The following is a 21,275-nucleotide window of genomic DNA, read 5'->3' as shown; positions in this document are numbered from 1 at the left end:
TTCAATTAAAGCCTTAGCATAGTAATCATAGTTGTTTTAAATTCATAGTCTGATAATTCCAACATCCCTGCCATTATCCTGGTCTGGTTCTGATGCTTGCTGTCTTTTCACACAGCCATTTTTTTTTTATTTTTTGCTTTTGTTTGTATGTCTCCTAACTTTTTGTATGTTTCATAACTTTTTGTTTAAAGATGTATTTGCCTATCACTCTCCAATTTGAGGGGCCATGGTTTACCCTGTGACCTCACTTCTGCAATGTATGTAAGACACTTGTTTTTTTTTTTTTAGGGTAAAGTGGTGACTTCTAAGCTCTGTATGTGCCCGAGTCCATCCTTGCTTTCTCAGGCCCAGGAGTGGTGACAGCTTTCATTTATTGGTAGCCTTATAGAGTACACCACCCCTGAGGGTTCCCTTAACCTTGTCACATTTGGTAAACACTGTCTTTATTAGATTTTGCTCAGTGACCTCACTTGAGCATTTCATCTATTTCTTGACAGGATCCCAACTAATGAAAACATTGTTCTTTATGACATTCATCATCCACCTCCCTCATGATTATTATGACCATTTTGTTTGGCTCATGTTTCACAGGAAAAATGGAGTAAACCACGCTTAATTAGTCATTTGAAGATGATTTTTTATGCATGCCTATAAAACAGGCTGAGTAACATACTGTGAAGTGCACTGATTTGAGTCACAGTTTGGTTTGAGTTTAATTCTGCTCATTGCAAACTGTGTGGCTCTGGACAAGTCACTTAACTTGTTCCAAATCACAGTTGCTATGAAAAAGAAAGATAATATATATTTTTTCAAGAGATAGATTTGAGGAGAGGAAAGTGTACAATCTGATATGTGACAGTGTTCAATAAATAAATGGTAGTAAAACTACTGTAATTATTATTCAGAACTTTTTCAGGAAAAGTAAATCACCAATGAATAAACTTAGAAGTTAGCAAGTGATTATGCTCATTGATTATAGAAATAGCCATGAGAAAAGATAAGTGTTTCTTCATTTTCTCTTAGTAGTTTTTTAGTGAAAGACAATTCAGGAGACCTAGTCATGATATGTGTATGTGTGTGAATATATATAGACACACATGCATATATATATATATATAGAGAGAGAGAGAGAGATAAATAGATGCACGCATATATATATATATATATATACACACATGTATCTATATGCCTCTCTGTTCAAGTGTATTCTCTATTGATTTGTTTTGACAGTTAAAGAAAAAGAAAATTTTATACCAGAATGCTAGGTTCCTACCATTAAGGGGAAAAAAGGAAAAGTCAAAGGAAGTGAAGACTATCAAATATGGGAGGATGCTTGCTGACTAAAAGGACTGTTGTGCATGGTAGTTGAAATAGGATTTCTGGCATAGATAATAAGGTTAAGCCACCAGAATAATTTTTCACTATAGGATTTAAATCTATTTCCATGAGGAGTCAGAGATGTAGAAGCCATGCCTGTAACAGCTTCTGAGTCTGCTACTTTCTAAAATCATGATCAATTCTAGGACACTAGATTCAGTTTTAGACAATGCTATCTTATAGGCAATATCTAAATGTGCTAAGACTGTTATGAATCAGGTAACATCATGACTGTCTTAGAGAATAACAATTTAGTTTTCCCCAAACAGTGCAGAAATAATACTGACAGCTTATTAAATGGCATGAATTTCACAGGCTGTACCTTTATTGAGCATTCCCTTTATATTCACTTTTATTTTTACTTTTCTACAACTCACTTCTCACAAAAAATTTAAGGCCAATACAACAAAAATATATAATGAAATACTAATATAACATAAGTATCAGTAGAAAATCAGGACCAAAGAGTTAACATAATTGCTTATATTAAGCTTAACATCTGGTAGACAAGACATAAGCGGCACAATTTATACGTGATTTACACTATTTTCTTGGGTTAAACAACTGCTGTCTGATTTGTCCTTCCACTCAACCTCCTTAAACCTTTCTCGTTTTTTCCCTCTCTCTACCCCCTCCCTCATACTAGCCCATGCACATGTGTGCACACACACACACTCGTTTCTTACATAGAATTTTGCATGGAACCATTGATTGATATGGTGGACAATATCATCTGAAACTTTTTAAAGTGTAGTAGTATGTTTCATATGTCTTTTTCATATAGTGCTCTTTGATAAATTAGAAAGAGTGATGGAACACAGTAAAAATGACTCTATAATGCAGTAAGGTAATAATGTTTTAATCAATAACCTGGTGTTGGTTTCATCTGATTCAGAAAAAGAGCTGAAAGCATGTCCAAAAGGCACAGTACTTTACATCTTTAAAACAATGTATATTCTGTAAATTGTATCCTTTCAGGCAAGCTTTATTAAAACTGCCCAGAGAGAGTCTGAGGCTGTGTTCTCTGATGAAGTGTTGGAGCCTAGGTATTCTGAAAGCATACAGATTGAGAGCAGATCCACATGCTTTATGACAAACAGATGGGATGAATTAAAGCTTATGACGAAACTTGAGGCACACTGGCCTGGATAAATGACTACAACGTACAGAGGGTGACAACAGGGATATCTGTAGGAACGTTTAGCATTTAGGATCATTTAACATTAGCTTTAGGAAGCTGTAATGGTAATCTTTACCACATAAATGGGGTTAAGATGGTCTCCACATTCTATACCATTTATGAAAAGGCAAAATGGTCTGATTTGAAATATTTTTAAAAATAGGCCATTATAGGGAAATATCAGTAATACTCATTTGGAACTTCTTACTTTCTCATTGTATATCAGTGTCAGTTACAAAATAAAAATGAATTGGTTACTGTAAGAAGTAATTCGATGTAAGCAAATTGAATTTTGGAGAAGGGCTGCCAAAGACAATAATTTTTAATTTAGAAAAATTGATATCATGTCACTCTTTCAGATATAATTAGATACCAGTTCCAATTACCTACTGTGGACCCTTATGCTCTATCTTAATAAAACATTACTATTAGTAAGAGATCTTAGCTCATTCTCCATGACAGGTGTGATATACATTTAGTTACCCTAAAAGTGGCTGAAAATAATTCTGATGTAAGTTTTAAAAGGAGCGTAGAATAGTCGTTGTTAAATCTAATTCATGAAATGGTCTAGCATTGTCAGGAAATATATTAAAACATAAGCATGCTCAGGTCCTAAGGACTAATTGGATAAAAGATGGTTAGGGAGAGAAAACCAAGAACACTTGGAAGACAAATGTATGGCTGAACATGTTTCATATACTGAAAGCTTTCTTAGATTTAACTATACGTCTGTCCAATGTCTTTACTATTTTCTTTCTTCCTAAAGTACACTGTTCAGTGTAGGCTGGCAAATGGTAAAATTTGTTTTTTTTTTCTTTGAAAATATTTTTAACTCTGCTCCTGAATGATAGTTTTGTAGGAAATGTATTTTTATTTGATTATTGTCTTCTCTCTGCATGATTATTATATCACTTTATTCTGCCTTTTATTGTTGCTATAGAAAAATTGGATATTTATGTTTGTTCTGCTTTTGTGGAAAATCTGGTTTGCTATTTGCTAATAAGATCACCTTGCCTATTGTACAGGAGGAAAAATGTCCTTTCCTTTATACATTTAGGTTCATAGCTGAGGCCCCTATAACGGAAAAACATATGAACAAGAGAAAAGCATACACACCGAAGTTTTACATGACCCTGGAGCCTTCACAAGGAAACGAATATCCAAAAAAACAGTTAAACCTGAGTGATTTTTCTAGTAGGTTCGATGAAAAGTGAATAGTCGTGGAAAAATATTACACACAGAAAGGGTATGAGCTAATGGTCATAAACTGGGGGAAACTTAACAAGGCCTGTTTGGTTGGATTCTTCTCTGTGTCCCTGTGTCTTCAGCAATAAGGAATAAGGATGCTCCTTTCCTCCAGGTATATGAGAGCACCTCCCACATGCGGGTCTTATGACCTGAGCCTGGGGAGTGTAAGAAAATCCTTTCTAGGTTTTATGACCTTCCAGGGAGACAGATGGAGAGGAAGGTCAGAGTGACTTTCCTGCTTCTGCAATTTTCTAAAATTTCTTCAGCTTAAAAAAATGTAGGGTAGCATGTCCTAAACCCCATCACTACTAGGTTCTTGTTTATGATGATAAGTCTGGTATTGATTTTGCAGTGTCTGATTTCTGTTGTATTTGAGTTTCAGCCACAATCCTGCACTGGGTTTACTGAGATACTCCTACATTTTTTAATTTCAAAATACCCACTTTTGTTTATGTGAAGTAAGTTAATATGTGTATGAGCTTTCTTTGGCTGTGTAACAAATTACGGTAAGTCTAGCAGTTTAAAACAATGTCCATTTATTAGCCTCACGGTTCTCTAAGTAAGTAGCCCAAGTGAGGTTGCCTGGGTTGTCTGCTCAAGGTCTCACGAGGCTGAAATCAAGGTGATGGCAGGACATAATCCATAATCTCCTTTTTTTTTTTTTTTTTTTTTAAGATGGGATCTTGCTCTGTGCTCAGGCTAGTGTGCAGTGGCACAATCTTGACTCACTGCAATGTCTGCCTCCCAAGCTCAAGCAATCCTCCCACCTCAGCCTCCTGAGTAGCTGGGACCACAGGTGCGTGCCACCATACCTGGCTAATTTTTTTGTATTTTTGGTAGGGACGGGGATTCACCATGTTGGCCAGGCTGGTCTTGAACTCCTGGCCTCAAGTTATTTGCCTGCCTTGGCCTCCCAAAGTGCTGGGATTACAGGCATGAGCCACCGTGCCCAGCCAGGACATATTTTCATTTTGAGTTCAGTGTTCTGTTCCAAGCACATCCAGATTATTTGTAGAATTCAGTTTCTTGCAGTTGTAGGACTGAGGTCCCCATTGCCTTGCTTGCTGTCAACTGGGATCATTGTCAGCTGCTAGAGGCTGCCTGCCTTTCTTACCATAGGGTCTTGTCAATCTTCAAAGCTGACAATAGAGAATATCCCTTTGATAAATCCCTCTGATGCTTCAAACCTCCGACTCCAGGAAGAGGTCAGTCCCTTTTAAGGGTTTACCTAATAAAGGCCAACCCATCCTGGATAATCTCCCTTTTTCAAGTCAATTGTGTCATGTAACAAACTAATCAGGAAAATGAAATCCACCAAATTTAAAGTCCTAAGGATTATGCTGGTGTGTATACCAAGGGGTAGGGTCATGGGGGTCCATTTTAGAATTCTGCCTGCCACAACAGGGGTTTAGCAATTATCAATGAGTTCTAATTAAGAGAAACTTGTCAATAATGAGATTTCTAGTAGGTAAAGTTTTATTTTATGAGAAAAAAATCTAGCTATTGTTTTAATATGCACATTTAGATATTGTGAACCGTCATGAATACATATTTACTGGCATACAAATGATTCATTTGGTTTATAATTTAACATTGTATTGAGAACAAGCCAAAGTTTAATAATTAATGGAGGGAGATGGGAAAGTGGAGTGCATTCTTGAATCCATTTTTTAATTACAAAAAGAGCTCTGCTTCTGCATATATTAATTTAAGATTAAGACCTTCCACCAGTTTGTTAGTTATTGCTTCCTTTTTTTCATCTTTGGCTGAAAGGATCACATTCCAGGTACGGACTTGCTGGTTTTCCCCTCTTAGAAAGGATTACTAATTAAATTGCCTCTTAAAGTAATAGACTTTGCTGATTTAACCTTGGCAGGCAATTGCCTGTTCTCAGTGTTGCCTGGAAAAATGATTTCTCTGGATGAGAATGCGAATCTTTATTCTGATTCTGTTTTTTTTAAAACCATCTTCAGTTTATAGTCCAGTGTTGGTTTTCATTCAAGAAGACGGTGAGAATAGTGTAAGACACGACTGTCCTCTGAAGCCTATTTCAGTTCACAGTGTATATTCACAGATGAAGAAACAAAATGTAGGTAATACATTTTGTGCCACTGATTTATGTATTTATTGATCTGTCGCCCAGGCTGGAGTGCAGTGGCACGATCCCCGTTCACTGCAGCCTCTAAGCACTGGGCTCAAGCGATCCTCCTGCCTCGGCCTCCCAAAGTCCTGGGACAGGACACGCCTGGCACAGGGGTGTACCACCACACCCGGCCTGCCACTTAGTATTTTGTCAGAAGGATCAATGCTTCAAAAATTTGTTTTTGAAAGAAACAGACCCTTAGAGAAATGGCTTGAATTAGTCTTGAATTAGTCATTTTCCCCACTTTCAGACACTAGGAAAAGTTCTCCTTTCTTCCTTAACAGTTTGTTCAGGTTTCTCGATACTGAAGTCACAACCAAACCACATGGGGTTATCGCATGGAGTCCTGGTTGTATCATCCCAAGTGGCAAGAAAGAAAGAGGTCCTGCGGTCCTCCCGAAGGTGGACGAAGTCTGTGATCCCCTCACGTTCTAACCTCACTGTTGTACGAAGGGGCGTTGACTCGTCTCCACTCCTTCCCTCTCCGGTAAAGAGGGAAAGGAGTTGGGTTGGCAAATCGGTTACAAGAGAAAGGGAAAGGCACTGGGAGAAGGCGGAGCGGGGGCGGCCTGGAGCGCTGATCCGGCGCCGAAACGCGGGCAGTCGGGGGCCAAGGGCTTGAGCCAGGAGGCCCCGGAGCAGCAGCCGCCCGCTCCTCACGCCGCCGCCACCGCCCCCGCGGTTGCCTGGACACGGGATAACCGACTTGGGGCCTCGACCGCAGCAGAGCCGGAGGGGTGGGCAGGCGCGGGTCCGGGAGACGCGCGGGGAGACGCGCGGAGCCGGTGAGTCGGGGGCGCTTGCGCCTCGGCGCGGGGCGCTGCCAGGCGGCGCCCACTCCCCCTGGCCGCCCGCCTGCGCGACTCCCGCCGGAGAACCAAATGCAATTCCCCGGCCGCCCTGCGGGAGTTAGAATCGACTAGTTCTTCACCCCTTCCGGAGGCGGCGGGGAGTCCTTGCCCCGCGCGTTTGAAAACAATTCCCCAAATCCCCAGTCCCATAATTCCCCAGTCCCCCAGTCCTTTTGTCCCCCTGTTCCCCGTCCTCCAGTTTCCCAATCCCCCAACCTCTGTCCCCAGTACCCTAGTCCCTCAGTCCCTCAGTCCCCCAGTCACCCAGTCCCTCAGTCCCCCAGGCCCCACTGCCGGGGGAAGGGAAGCAGAGTCTCCCTCCGCTGGCCGCCTAGAGGAACTTCATCTTGTCTGTAACCGTCTCTAGCGTCTTATTCCTTTAAAATAATTATTTCAACTTTTATTTTGCTTATAAGGCCGCCTTGTGGTGGCTCATGTATTATTCCTTTGAACTGTTATTGATTTCTCTTCTTGATATTTAATTTTTCAAGTGTCTGCTCAATCAAGTCAAATACTGAACAACTTCCTGGCGGAGAGGCTGAGAATTTTATACTTGCTTGCTCGACAGCACCCCAAATAAGATGATCCACGCCAACACCTCCCCTTTACAGGTGAGAAAAGTGATATTCAGAGCTGATTTGTGATTTGACAAAAGTCAGATCCAGCAATCTTCAAACTCAGGAATATAAGAATCTCCCGATTGCCAATTCAAAGCATTTTCTATTATTGTTTTCTTGACATTCATCCACTGCTCAATAAATATTTGTGAATTGACTTGGTAGCTTATCACTCCTATTTATCATTGGATAATCTGTTGTGTATTGATTGCTCTGGGCATCTTGACCCAAATACAGCATTCTTGACATCTCCCTCCTACCCTCAGAATATTGTTTCTTGGTCCTGCTGTAGTAATAGGTTTTAGAACACCACTTACCAAGTTTAAGAACTCAGAGACATGACTAGTTGTAAGACAAATCCAAGAATCCAGAGGATTTTCAGCTGTTTATGTTCAATTGTTATTTAGACATTCGTACAGAAACTAGTGTATTTCTATCTTGAATATATAATACTTCTTACTTTACTGTTGTAGTCATAAAGTTTTATTATAAACTATATCTGTCTAATTTCCAGAACTATCGAAAATATGAGTTTGATTGTTAGTCTACCCACTATCCCTGGATGGGTTGGGATTGCTGCCAGAGCTTTTATCCACAACCCAGACTTCTCTCTCCTGCTCCCACCTCAGATTCAAAACAACCTTAGACTCAACTAATTTGTTACCACATCCTCAGAAATTTTCTTCCTGTTCTATATTCCATAGCAGTGAACGGGATAATTGCATATATTCTTCTTTCTTTTATCTTTATAATATGGACTTCATTCTCACACTGGCTTATTCCACCAGTCTAGAACCATGATTTCCAAGAGCACTGGACTCATAAATTCCCAAACTTGCACCTATAAAGAAAATCTAGAAACACTCGATGGATTCTTCTTGACCTCAGTTGGTTCAATTTGCCTGTCCCAAGAGCATTTATGTTGGGGATAGGGTTACTATGATTGGCAGCAATGTCAGACTATGTGGATGGAGTGGGAAAACAATTACATACAAAAAAGGAGCCCTCTAGGAAAGAGAATTTCTGGGGGAAAATCCATATTTGTCTACTCAGTTTATCTAGGCTTATGGGACTGAAGATTAATGAGATTAATGAGAATATTGGCTGCTAAAATGCTAGATGGCAGATTACAGACAACATGGAAAGGAAGATGATGTATGGTGAATGAGCAGGGAAAAGCAGAAAGATTAAGCAACTGGAATATTTAAAGTAGATGAAGAATTTGTATTGAGGTAATGATATAGGGAGATAATTGGACTGATTATTTTATAAGCATCTGGGTTATATACCTGGTGGAAAATTAGTACATCTACAAGCAGATGGTTGCATGTGTGTGAGCTCTAATGGCCATGGTAACTTCATGTCTGTTTTCTGCACAATAACACAAATTGTGTGTGTGTGTGTTTGCCGTGTGTGTGTGTGTGTGTGTATGCCGTATATGGCATCTTAAAATCGATGTTGAACTTTTAACTTCGTTTATAATGCTGCTGAAATAGAAGAAGACCACTCACATTAGAACAAGCCAAGGCTATTTATTCAGATCTTGCTAGAGGAAGGGAGTGAGCTACTATTACTTGCATTGGACAGAGACTCAAAGGCAGACAGGGGAGTGGGGAAGCTGTAAAGCTTCAGGTATGTTTTGACTGGAGGTTGTTGACATGGGGATGCTGAAGGAGGGCTAACTAGAAGCAGGATACTTTATGTGACTGGTCTGAGGATCTTATCTGGCTTTCTCTGCTTGGTCTCGAGTTGGAACCAGGGGCAATAATTAGGAAAGCTGGCAGTCATCAACAAAGTCCTGACTGTTCCATGCTGATCACTGTGGAAGTTATGGTTTGGCTTTCTGGACTGGTTGATGCAGATGTGTGGATTAGAGTTTTATTTTCATATGTGGTCTGGCCATAGTCCCTTTATATTTTCAGTCAATGTTCATAAAAATTCAGTTAGGTAAATTTAAACTTATCCTTATATTAGAAAACTGATATTTGCACACATTGTATTTATGGACATGTAATTTGTTAATGAACCCTAGTTCACTGAATTTAAATTATTACCATGTATTAAGTGGTTATTATATGCTGGTGACTGGACTAAATATTCTGTACACATTATCTTATTTTAACCCTCACAATAACACTGCGAAGTATTGTTATTTTTACCATTTTCCGCAGCAAAAGGCTGAAGCTCAAATACATTAACTACCCTTCCCAAGGTCAGATAGCCAGCCAGTAATGGGACCCATGAGGAACTGAATTCTACATCTAACTGATTGAAAAGCTATGTTCTTTGGCATTTGATTAAACTACTTTAATCATGATATGTCTATTTTATATTAATTTATATCTATGAACATTACCATCTGGCCTCCCTTTCTGGGTACTTACTGAATGTATGTGTGAACAGAGGTAATTAGAAGACCTTTCATATGAACCGAAGGGATTCAGCCTACCCTTAGATCCTGGAAAACCTTTGGATTTAACCACAAACCAATGAACTGGATGAGATACCTGGGCATGTTAAATAAAATAGCAAAGGTGGAGGGGCAACAATATGGTTGAACAGACAGTAAAAGAACACAACCAACATGTTATAGTTTGCATGGAAATTAGTTATTTGAACATCCCTCTATTGATGGTAAGTTGTTTAATGGACAAACTGGACAATTATTTTTGTTTCTTTAAAAATTTTCTTTGTGTAAATGAGACTTTATTATTTAAATTTGTTTTCCTTGAGGTAAAAACTATCCTCATAAATTGTAACTGTTGAGTCTAAAAATTACACTTGCGACAAATTCTTTGAGAGGCTGAAAAAGCTAAGCATTTCTGCTAGAGAAATTATGTTAGTCAGAGGTAATTACACTTCAATCACCTTAAGTGTTCCATTGCTTAAGAAACTACATTTGCTCGGTTTGTACTCCCAGAACAACTTTATAACGGGCAAAGGATATAGCATAACACAGAAACAACACAAGAAAAATATGCATGAAAAAGGACCTAGAGGTCCCAGGCACAGGTTTCTTTGTTCTCCCACCTCTGGGTCACGCAGGTGCTCTTAGCCTGTACCAGACTGTAACAACTACTGGTGTGCATGTGAAGCACTTCTGTAGCAGGAGACCCAAATCTGCTCACAGTGGAGATCTCTTATAATAAGCTTTTCATATAGACATATTCTAGCTATGTTACCAGCCTTTACTTTGAATGTCTTCCTCCCCCAGGCTCCACTGAAATTAGGTGCAATTATAAATTCAATTATTATTACTAAACAGTGCTGGCAGGCTGATACATCTTGCTCTGAAACAATTCATGGATCCATGGTTACAAAACATCATTTATCTTTAGTTAATACATTTTACAGCATTGGCCAAGGGTCAGTAGCTCTGGAGATAAACTGCAATCAATCCAAACTGGCTAAGATGAACCTATTAGATGCGTAGATTGTGGACACAGCAATAAATGTTCAAGTCTTTTCCCCATTAAAACCAGAAAACAAATAGCATCCTCCTTTGCATCTATATCTCACTTCATGTCTAGCTCTTTGCAGCTCATATCTGCTCAAGTCCTAGAAAGAGTGGTCTATGTATGTCTTTCATCATCCTCATTCTTTCTGTCCTGGACATCTTGTTACCTAAACTCTGCTCCTATCATTTATGGGAAATGTTTGTGTTAAGGTCATTCATGACCTTCTGCTAGATGAAATGGACATGTTTGTATTTTTTCTAGTCTTTGTCTTAATGTACTTTTTGGAAACTTGACTCCAGGTTGCAACTCCTTTCTCTTGTTTTCTATGATCCCATTCATTTTTATCCTTCAATTTCTCTAGAAATTGTTAATGTTAATTATTCTTGACTTTAATGTCAAAATTCCTTTTCTTTATTGCTGTTGTTATGTGATCTGATCCAACTATAGTTCTATAATAATAATTCCCAAAACTATGTATCCAGTCTCAAACCTTCTCATGAATATTGGACACACATATACCATCGTCATTAAAAAGCACCCATATGTGAAGTTTCAGTGGTCCTCTCTCCTCTGCTCACCTGGTTTTCCTCACGTAGATCTGATTTCAGATAGTGGCAGTGTAGGCTATTCATTCATGCCAGATATATGGGAGTCATTCTAGATCCCTCTTTCTCTGTTACTGCATTTAATTTATCATCAAATCACACTGTTTCTGTCTCTTAAATAGCATTTGATTCTTTTTCCTCCTTTCCATTTCTACTTCTTGTAGCTTATTATTGTATTATAATAATAAATATTATTATTATAAATAATGTTTACTGTGATCACTTCAGTAGTCTTCTTGATCATTTTTTGCCTCTAATCATGGTCTTCTTCAATAAGCCCTCCATGGCATAGCACTTGCCTCTCTCTCTCTGTAGTGTTACTGTCTGTTGACTGATATGTTCCTACAAAAGATTGGAAGTAGTTAGAAAAGGGTCTCATTTATTCTGGCATCATCAGTGCCAAGCATATAATATATATTGAATACTGTTTTGAATGAACAAATTAACATACAATTTAGAAAATATGCATGGGAAATGAGGATATGGTGCTTACATGCTCTAAAACAACATTGTCCAAAAGACTTTTCTGCAATCATAGAACTGTGCTATGATGCAGTAGCCTATAGCTACATGTGACTATTGAGTAGTTGAAGGTGGTTAATGTAGCCAAGGAACTGTATTTTTAATTTTTAAATTGAATATGGCTAGTGGCTATGATAGAGAACAGCATAGTTTTAAGAAAATATGCCCCAAAATTGCTCTTTTTAAAAAATATAATTAACTCTTAAGTGGAATAAACTAAAGCTGTTTTTTTTTCTGCTCCAATAATTATGACCATTTTAAACTAAAATTCTGCAGACAGTCCCTCATTCATAGTTCAACAATTCTGTTCAAGAAATATTTTTGAGCACATAATATTTGCCAGGTACTGTGGGTTCAAAGATAAACAAAATAACAATTTCCGCATTTGAAGATGTAGCCCGAAAATGTCACCTGATAATGGAATTTGATTTCTGAAATATTGAAAATTAGCGGAAAATTTGAAAATTGATGAAGACACTGGGAAAGAACATTTTAAATATTTTTTCCCTCTTCCTTCTCCTACATCTAGATTCTGAAGTAGCAGATGAGAGTTAGAATTGTCAAAATGAATCTTATGATGATGGGAATCATTTCACGTCCCCATATGAAATATACACCCCTCCTGAAGTGCAGTGGGGATGAACTTTTGCTTGTTTCTTTGACCTATGTAGTTTTCATTATCTCCTTTCCTTTCTACCTTCTATTTTGTGTCTTCCTGATATCTCAGTTGCTTTCAGATTTATTAATTTCTCTGAAACACAATGTCGCAGACAGCCCCATGTCACAACCTCTGGCTCTAGACAGTTCCATCAAACTGTGTCATTTCTGGGGACTGACTGTGGTGTGATAGCAAATTTTGCATCAGTATGACAGCATTTATAGCCAAGCTAATTTAGATTACTTAGCAAATATTATGCCATGAAATCATGTATAAAATGATATCAGTAGGGTCCAAATATATAGTATAAAATGTATTTCTTTACCCACTAATTTGAACATTTCCATAGAAAACTGCTGTAAGAAGCTGTTGGCGTAATTTCTTTGTAATAAATTCCCAATGCTGCTTATTACTTTTGATTTTCTTATTCTCCAGATGGCTACACATTTGCACTCTTATTTGTCTGTTATTTCACTAAACACAGATTTCTTAGTGGGTGTTATTATTTATTTATATTTATTTATATCTCTGGTTTGTTTTGCAGCAACAAAACCTGTTTCTCTTAATGAAGAATTTAACAACAATAGGAAATTAGTGGAAAGCTTAATTTTCCAGCTTCATTTAGTGCTTCTCAAAAGCTATACTGTTGGATGAATTTTGATTTCTTTACTGAATATTAACAAATTTCTAGAAAAATATTAAATATTGCTTGTATTGAGATCTTTGCTTAGTCATAGTGATTTAAAAGAGTCCAAACATTTATACTTAAACATATTTCAACAATAGAATTACTAATGAAAGCATTACTTCCTTTTTCCCCTACGGCATAATGATAAATCCAGAGTGATATCCATTTTTATTTTCTTTATGAAACGTATAAGAAAATATCTTTCCACACACACACACACACACAAATTCTGCTATTGAATTATTGGTCAGTCATGGAGTGGGAAGCTATTAAGGCGCTTTACTGTTTAGAATGAAACATAATAGGAAACCTTAGCGTTTTATTACATTTTCTCAACTAACAGCTTAAAGCTGTAATTATGGGGAAATAAAACCACATTGTTCAAACTTCACTCTATTCTTCATTTTCTTATTCATTTTAGTCTGATATTTTCCTTCCCTATAGATGGCTTACTGGGATCTGGTAAAGATCGTTAAGTGGAGGAACATTGAGTGACTAGTGGTGATGGGTTGGGGGCAGGGCAACAGTGCATTATCTGTTTTCAATTTAGTGTTTGAAGGCCTCTAGTAGGAAAAGAAAACTCATGACCTTTTGACAAGGTCGTAATTAAGGGAGAGTTAGTCTTTCCATTTTTATTAAATTTTAATTTGGTAGCTCATATGAACTAGAAGTTTTTTTATTTAGCAACATATGCTTTGTATTAATTCAGTAGTTTGCATTTTGAGGAAGATCATTTAGGGAATCTGGATGAATAAAAATTGGATATACTCTGGAGATGCCATGCCAATGCATGGATATCCTTTTGCGGAAGCAGAAAAATCAGCCCTAGGTAACAATTTTCAATAGAATTTTAGATGTATCCTTTGTGGGAAAACTCAATACTCCCCTCACGTTATCCAAACTTTAAACCCTACAAGGTTTATAAAAATGACTAATAGAATGGAGTGTTATGCTTTAGAAGAATAAACAGAACTTGGTGAGTGTTAAAATTTCTAAACTAATGTTAACAAACACTGAGTAATTTCTTTGTAATTCAAACATAACCTCAGAATAGTTGATAATATCAGTCTCTCTTACAAAGGCAATAATTAAACCTCTTAAAGATCATATTTCATATGCCTTAATACCACATTAATCAATGTAACTGTGTTCTCAACATTTAGTTCCTTAACAGACAGTAGATTTGAAAAAGTTCAAGGCAGCTGTTTCTTGATACCTTTAAAAAAGTAATTAAATTAATGGACAAAGCCGTGCAATTAAAAAAAATATTTCTGACGTTTATCTTACAGAGCATCATAAATAATCCATAGGTAGAAACGGCATGAAGATAATGTTTCCCCTATTGGGAGATTCAGTCTTTCTTTAGATGAGTTACTGGATGTGTTTCTCAAAGAGATGTGTTTCTTTGCTACTGAGAGGGACCTGGAGTGTATAAAATTAGAAGGAAGAGCATCACGGGGTATTGGTATGTGCATCAAGGAGTATTCAGTTAGTGTGTGTGTTTGTGTGTGTGTGTGTGTGTGGAGAAGGCATGAGAGAATTATATTAAAAATTGTGTTGGAGAAATCTATTACTACCATCTTTAAGCAAAACTTACAGTTCGCTTAGAAAAACTCTGCTAAAAATGTTTAGGTTCTACTAATATACTTTTGCTGGTATAGAAAGCATGGATCATAGCCCAGAAATGGAGTATGTAAAGAACACCACACTTAAGATTTTTCTCTAAGTCAACTAAATTCCAATTCTGTGGTGCCTTTCTACTAGTTTAGCAGCAAATTTACCCTCAGACAATCTTATCACTTGCATCCGCCTCCCCATACCCAACCAAACCCTCCTGCCATGTATCATCTCTTCCATTGAGAGTACCAGCCTTTTCATGGATCTCATAGATCACTGCTGACTTGATGTGGCTCCCAGGCCCATAAGAAGCTGAGTGCAGCTGGGAGCTCTCATGCCTATGATGCAGCCTGCAGTGCACCCAGCAGTCATGTCTCCAAAATCTGGTCACCTCCTTTGCTGCTACCATAGCCTTGCTGGGCTCACAGACCTCTTCCATCACCACCTCACTGATCCTACATTCCTCTCCAGGATATCCCATGAGTTAAGATCAAAGAGATTTCAGACTGCTTCAGCTTTTCTCCAGGCCAAAAACCTTTAGACAAAAAACTACAAAGTCTTGTTATGATATAAAAATGGGAGTAGACCAGCTGCGCGACTGAATAGAGAGAACAGATGCAATTAATAATTCAATATCTTCAGCTGATAAAATAATGTTTTAACAAACATGGTGCTATTTGGGGTGGAGGAGGGTGCAGTTTGATTACCTGGGAACCTACCATCCTTTATTATAGAGTGGATCCTAGTAGGAGTATTTATATCACCTGCAGTAACAAGATTAGTTTAAAGTTGTATATGAAAATTTGTGTTATAATAGCTATGTATTTATTTTCATATCTACCAGAAAATATATAATCCTAATGTGAATTGGTGTAAATTGACTTAAATAACACTACAAAGAGTAAGCAAAAATAACAAAAAGTATGATAGTGGTATCCAAATAACCAGATGTGAATAGCCAGTATGACCTTGTTTCTGTGAAAAATCATGTTATTGAATTTTTAAAAAATTGTTATTATGTTTATAATTGAGAATGCCTATAATTCAGATATTCTAAGGAAGTTGTGAAGATTCTTAGTATGCAGGAAGTCTTCTTGGCTTTCAACAAAGAAAACGTCCCAAATAATATAAATGGTTAGTTTCCCATGCTCTACTACTCCACTGTTAAAAGTAAAAAAAAAAAAAAAAAAAAAAAAAAAAAAGTTATTTGTATTTCACTTATGTAGACTTCATTCTTTTGGTTTTGAGGACAGTGAATCATCACCTGAGCCATTTCCATTACTGTTGCTGATGTTCTTTCTTTCTTTCTTTTCTTTTTTTTTTTTTTTTGAGACGTAGTCTCGCGCGGTTGCCCAGGCTGGAGTGCAGTGGCGCGATCTCGGCTCACTGCAAGCTCCGCCTCCTGGGTTCACGCCATTCTCCTGCCTCAGCCTCCCGAGTAGCTGGGACCACAGGGGCCCACCACCGCGCCCGGCTAATTTTTTGTATTTTTAGTAGAGACGAGATTTCACTGTGTTAGCCAGGATGGTCTCGATCTCCTGACCTCGTGATCCGCCCGCCTGGGCCTCCCAAAGTGCTGGGATTACAGGCGTGAGCTCATGTTCATTTTTAAACAATTGTGATTTTAAGCTACCGATTAATATTTTGATTAGTTAATAAACCTAATAGTGCAGCCCTCTATTAGAACAGGTTAGACTATGTTTTGCAAAAGTCCAACATCACAGTGGTTTAACAAAACAAAGATCTCTTCTTTGATGATGTTAGTGATGTGGTTAAGGCAGCTTTCCTTCATGGGGTCCTCTTGAAGGAGTGGCGTAGGGATCCAGCTTCTTTTACTGTAGCTTTACCATCTGGAACACATGGCTTCTAAGGTTCCATGGAAAGGAAAAGGGCTGGAGAGGCAAAAGGAATGATTTTAAGGTCAAGATCTACTCAACATTCCATTGGCCAGAATTCCAATTACATGGTCCTGAAACTGTCTTCAAGAGAGGCCGGCAAATATTGTTTTCCTATTTCTGAGAAAGAGGAAATTGTGCAATGAACACATATTGTTACTTCTACCACAATCCCAAAATATAATCCAGAGTAGTTAAGATATAAAAGACTATTTCATCAAAAGTGTTTCATTGTGCATTTCATATAATATTTACTGCTATACAGTTATACATTGACAAAAAATAATGTCTAAGTATAAATAAAGCTCCAAATAGTTTTATTATATTTAGGTTTAGAAGCTGTCAGAGGCTTACTCTTATTTTACTCAAGTAAAGTTTTTGTGGCAATTTTTTGATTTTAGAACAACAAAAGACTATTTTTTTTTGTAGATAACTCTTTGTAGATACAGATATATCTGAAATGATTAATATAAATGCAGTTTCTGAACCAATATTATCTCTTAGCTTTGCTTTTATCATGTCACATTATTATCTAAATACATACTAAACTTGCGTTGAAAACAAAGTTTACATTTTAGGTGGAAGAGACTATAATTTTACAAACGAAAGGATTTATCCTTTGACACAGAACGGCTGGAAATAGCATATATCATCTACCTTTAACAGTAATGCTATCTCAAGTTTAAGCTTACTTTTGTTAAGAAATAGCTTCTTTCTTTGGTTCCCAGGGTTGAAAATACTCTGTATTCTCTAGCTGTAATGACCATTGAAGATAAGTGATTTACAACATGGTTATCTGAATTTAAATTTGCTAGATAAAAGTGATTTTTCTTTACATTTGTTATTTCATTAGGAAAGTTTCCCTGAATTAAAAGAGGTTCTTTTTATTTCATGCTTTCCTTTCTCAAAGACGAATGTGTAATATTTATATCATATATTATTTTCTATCCCTTATAGGATTTAATATTCACATTCACAACATAAATATGTTATTGCTTTATATGCCATTCTTTTGCAGTTTGCATGTCTCTACTACATTTTGCTATGTGATCATTTGATTCTTCTATTTTATTATAACTTCTGCAAAACTTGTTTCATCTTGTTACTGGTTACCGAAGACTGACTTTTGTCCCTTGCTTGCTCTCTCTCTCTCTCTCTGTCTCTCTCTCCCCCTCCCTCCTTCTCTGCTTTTCTCCCTCTCTCCCTGTCTCCTTCTCTCCTTCTCTTTCTCTCTCAGTTTGTGTAGGGGTTGCCAGTTCCAGGTCGTTAGTTCATCTTTTCTGTTTAGATATTTCATTTTTAATTACTGATTTTTCTAACTATTTATATATTAATCCAGAAAGTCTTTGTTATCCACATTTGCAGTATCTTTTCCTGACTTGAGTGATAATGTGGAGAAGCTTTATATATTTATGAAGTCATAGCTCTAAAATATTTTGTGATTTTGGTGTTATGCTCGAGAGTCTGATCTTTTATAAATCATATTTCTCTTGTTCATTTTGTTTTTTTTCCTTTTAAACTTTTAATCTATTTGATTTTGAGATTAATTCTATGGTCTCAAGCACAGACTTTGTAATTCTCCTAATTCCATTCAACCAGGCTTACAATTTAAAGTTTGATTGAAAAATACTGCACACGTTATTCTCATTTAAAAGCATTACTGCACACAATTGCACATTAAAGGGTCCTGAGAACTTTTTTTTTTTTTTTTTACTTTTTTTCACCCTAGGAACCCTGTTATATTACCCTCACTCCATCCACTCCCTAATTCTTTTTTTGTTTTCTCTTTTTTTTTTTTTTTTTTTTTTTTGAGACAGAGTCTCACTCTGTTGCCAGGCTGGAGTGCAAGTGGGCGATCTTGGCTTACTGCAAGCTCCATCTCCTGGGTTCAAGCAATTCTCCTGCTTCAGCCTCCTGAGTAGCTGGGATTACAGGCGTGCACCACCATGCCCAGCTAATTTTGGTATTTTTAGTAGAGATGGGGTTTCACCATGTTGGCCAGCATGGTCTTGATCTCTTGACCTCGTGATCTGCCTGCCTCGGCCTCCCAAAGTGCTGGGATTACATGGTGACACACTCCTGGGCTAAATCCCACTCTGCACTGCCCAGCGATAGCACCTGGTAAATGGTTTAACCTCTCAGTGCTTTAGGATCTTCTCTACAAAAATAGGGCCAGTAGGCTGCTGAGGAGTAAATGAATAACTGGTATGTTTTAAGTGTAAGCTATCATTTTTGTTTTTCTTGGGTTAAGACTTTTCTAGATATTTTATGTGTTAGTAATATCTCCAAATAAATAAAAACTTCTGGAGGGCAGGAGTTGTCTCATTATTTTCTTATATACCTCCATATGTCTATCAAACATCTGCAGAAGTGTTCAATAAATAGTTATTGACATTCTTAAAAATAGAATTGAAAGAAATTTCTTCAGGAACAAAAGTTATGTCATAATAAAACAGAATAGTACTTTCTAATTCACAAAATAGTTTTTTCATAAGAATTTTGAAGCTTCAAATTTATCAAAATTTATTTTACATTTGAGACAAAAAGTACTTATTCAATATAAATGATGTAAGTACTTTATATTTTGTCAGAAAATGTAAATGCTTGTAGGATATTCACTGCAAAATTGTTTGATGTAACTCAGAGGTGAAATAATAACACATGATACATGATATTGACCTAGGAAATAATTTAACATCATGAAGGCTGATTTGAATTGCCTGTCACTCTTTAAGTCTCAAGTAATTACCAGAAGGTGAAAGGCTCATCTCTTTACTCAGACAAATTCTGAATACAGTATGAGATATCTTTGTGGATATATGGGTAGAAGCTGACTCTGTGAGTTCTAATTTGATTTATATGAGAAAAATGATATTTAATCTTTCCGAAGATGTGCTTGGCTTTAGCAAAACCATGAGATGTAATATTTAAAGCATCTTAACTCTAATCTATTGGATGTAATACAGACATAATATAAAGTCAATAGAACTTTATCAAAGAAAGAGAAGAGAGATTAGGAATCATGGTTACAGAGTTTAAAGATTTATAAAAGAAATTATTGTAACTGTGTATAGGAAAGATGTGGAACAATGATATTTTCATGATTTTTTACTATTTTGTAATACCTTCTGCATTGTTGCAAAAAATCTAGTCTATTATTGTACAATAAAAAAGATTGTAAAGAAGATATTCTTTGTGAAAGCAATTCTCAAGGCATGATTTATTCTTGTCTCCTATTAAGTTACTATAAATTTTCTAAAATAAGATTTTTACATTTTGGAACTTAAAATAATAGTCAATATTTGACAAGTACATTTTTGGCATTTCTGTCTGCTTTTATTGTTTTTTCTTTATTTGAAAATCATTTTTCTTTATTGTTCTTTGAAATAACTTTGGAAATAATTGTTAAGAATGAATCATAGTGATTGCATCTTGAAAACTGGAATATTTTCCCTAGAATCTGTGAGTAGAATATTGACATATAGTTTATTATAAAATATGAATCTTTTCTATGTTTAAGGCAGGATTATGCTCCTTCACATTAAGAGCAAATATTAAGTCTGGAAGCTCTTTAAAATACATGTAAATGTTAATTATTTTACTTTATTTTATTAACAATAACTCAAACTTTGATTTTCAAGATCTCATTTTTCAGAAATTTTCCCGTTGTTGACAATCCTCATTTTATTATAATACAATTAAATAATTTTATACTCTGTTGGGCTTTAATTATAAAAAATAAAACAGACAAAGCCCTTGCTGTTTCAGATCTCTTCAGTAGGAAAAGTAACACACGTACACAATTATTCAAGAGACTATAAGTGCAATATGATACTGAATTGATAAGAAAGTACAAGGAAAGAAGAAAGCAAATATGTTTTGTAGTGAGAAGTAAAAGGAAACTTTATATTAGTTAGAGACCTAAGGAAAGGAAGAGTAAAGAGACTTTGCAAAGGAATGGCTTCATGGAAGCAGATGGCTTGTCTTGATGACTGGTGTGGTTAGAATACAGAACGTAAAATAGAGAGGCAAGAGATGGCAGGAATGTATGATTTAATATTTTTATTGTCTCATGGGCATGTAACTTCTATGCCCTGTGAAAAAATTCCTTGCTATTACCAAAAAAGGTGTGTCTGGTCAAATTGATGGATTCCTTGAGGGTGCAAATTGCCTTATTCATCTATTCATCTTTGTTTCCTAAATAAGTCACAGTGACATAAACATAAAGCTACAAGCTAATGTTACTAAAGGAAACAATGGGTGACTGAAATGAAATAAATCAAGCATTATAGAATATTAAAGTGGGTCTTAGAGAATAATTCAGTTAGGCCAGGCGCAATGGCTCACGCCTGTAATCCCAGCACTTCAGGAGCCTGAGGTGGGCGGATCACGAAGTCAGGAGATCGAGAATAATTC

At 36.6% G+C, this 21,275-nt stretch overlaps 1 protein-coding gene across 9 annotated transcripts in view; it reads left to right on the top strand.

Moving 5' to 3' along the window:
• The first annotated feature begins 6,419 nt into the window (after positions 1-6,419).
• Positions 6,420-21,275, top strand: part of CCDC178 (coiled-coil domain containing 178) — a 503,110-nt gene continuing 488,254 nt past the window's right edge. For 5 of the 9 annotated variants that reach the window (XM_001160604.7, XM_054671749.2, XM_054671748.2 and 2 more), the window contains exons 1-2: positions 6,420-6,733; positions 7,291-7,410. The gene's annotated coding sequence lies outside the window, so the exon portion shown is untranslated. Of the gene's footprint in view, positions 7,153-7,290; positions 7,411-21,275 lie in introns of all 9 variants that reach the window. The other 4 variants (XM_024351001.3, XM_063795580.1, XM_054671747.2 and 1 more) reach the window with 2 other exon arrangements.

The sequence above is a fragment of the Pan troglodytes genome, chromosome 17 (genome assembly GCF_028858775.2).
Source record: "Pan troglodytes isolate AG18354 chromosome 17, NHGRI_mPanTro3-v2.0_pri, whole genome shotgun sequence".
NCBI classification, from domain to species: domain Eukaryota; kingdom Metazoa; phylum Chordata; class Mammalia; order Primates; family Hominidae; genus Pan; species Pan troglodytes.
The sequence above is the reverse complement of the archived record's forward strand: the minus strand, read 5'-3'. Positions and strand labels throughout refer to the sequence as shown.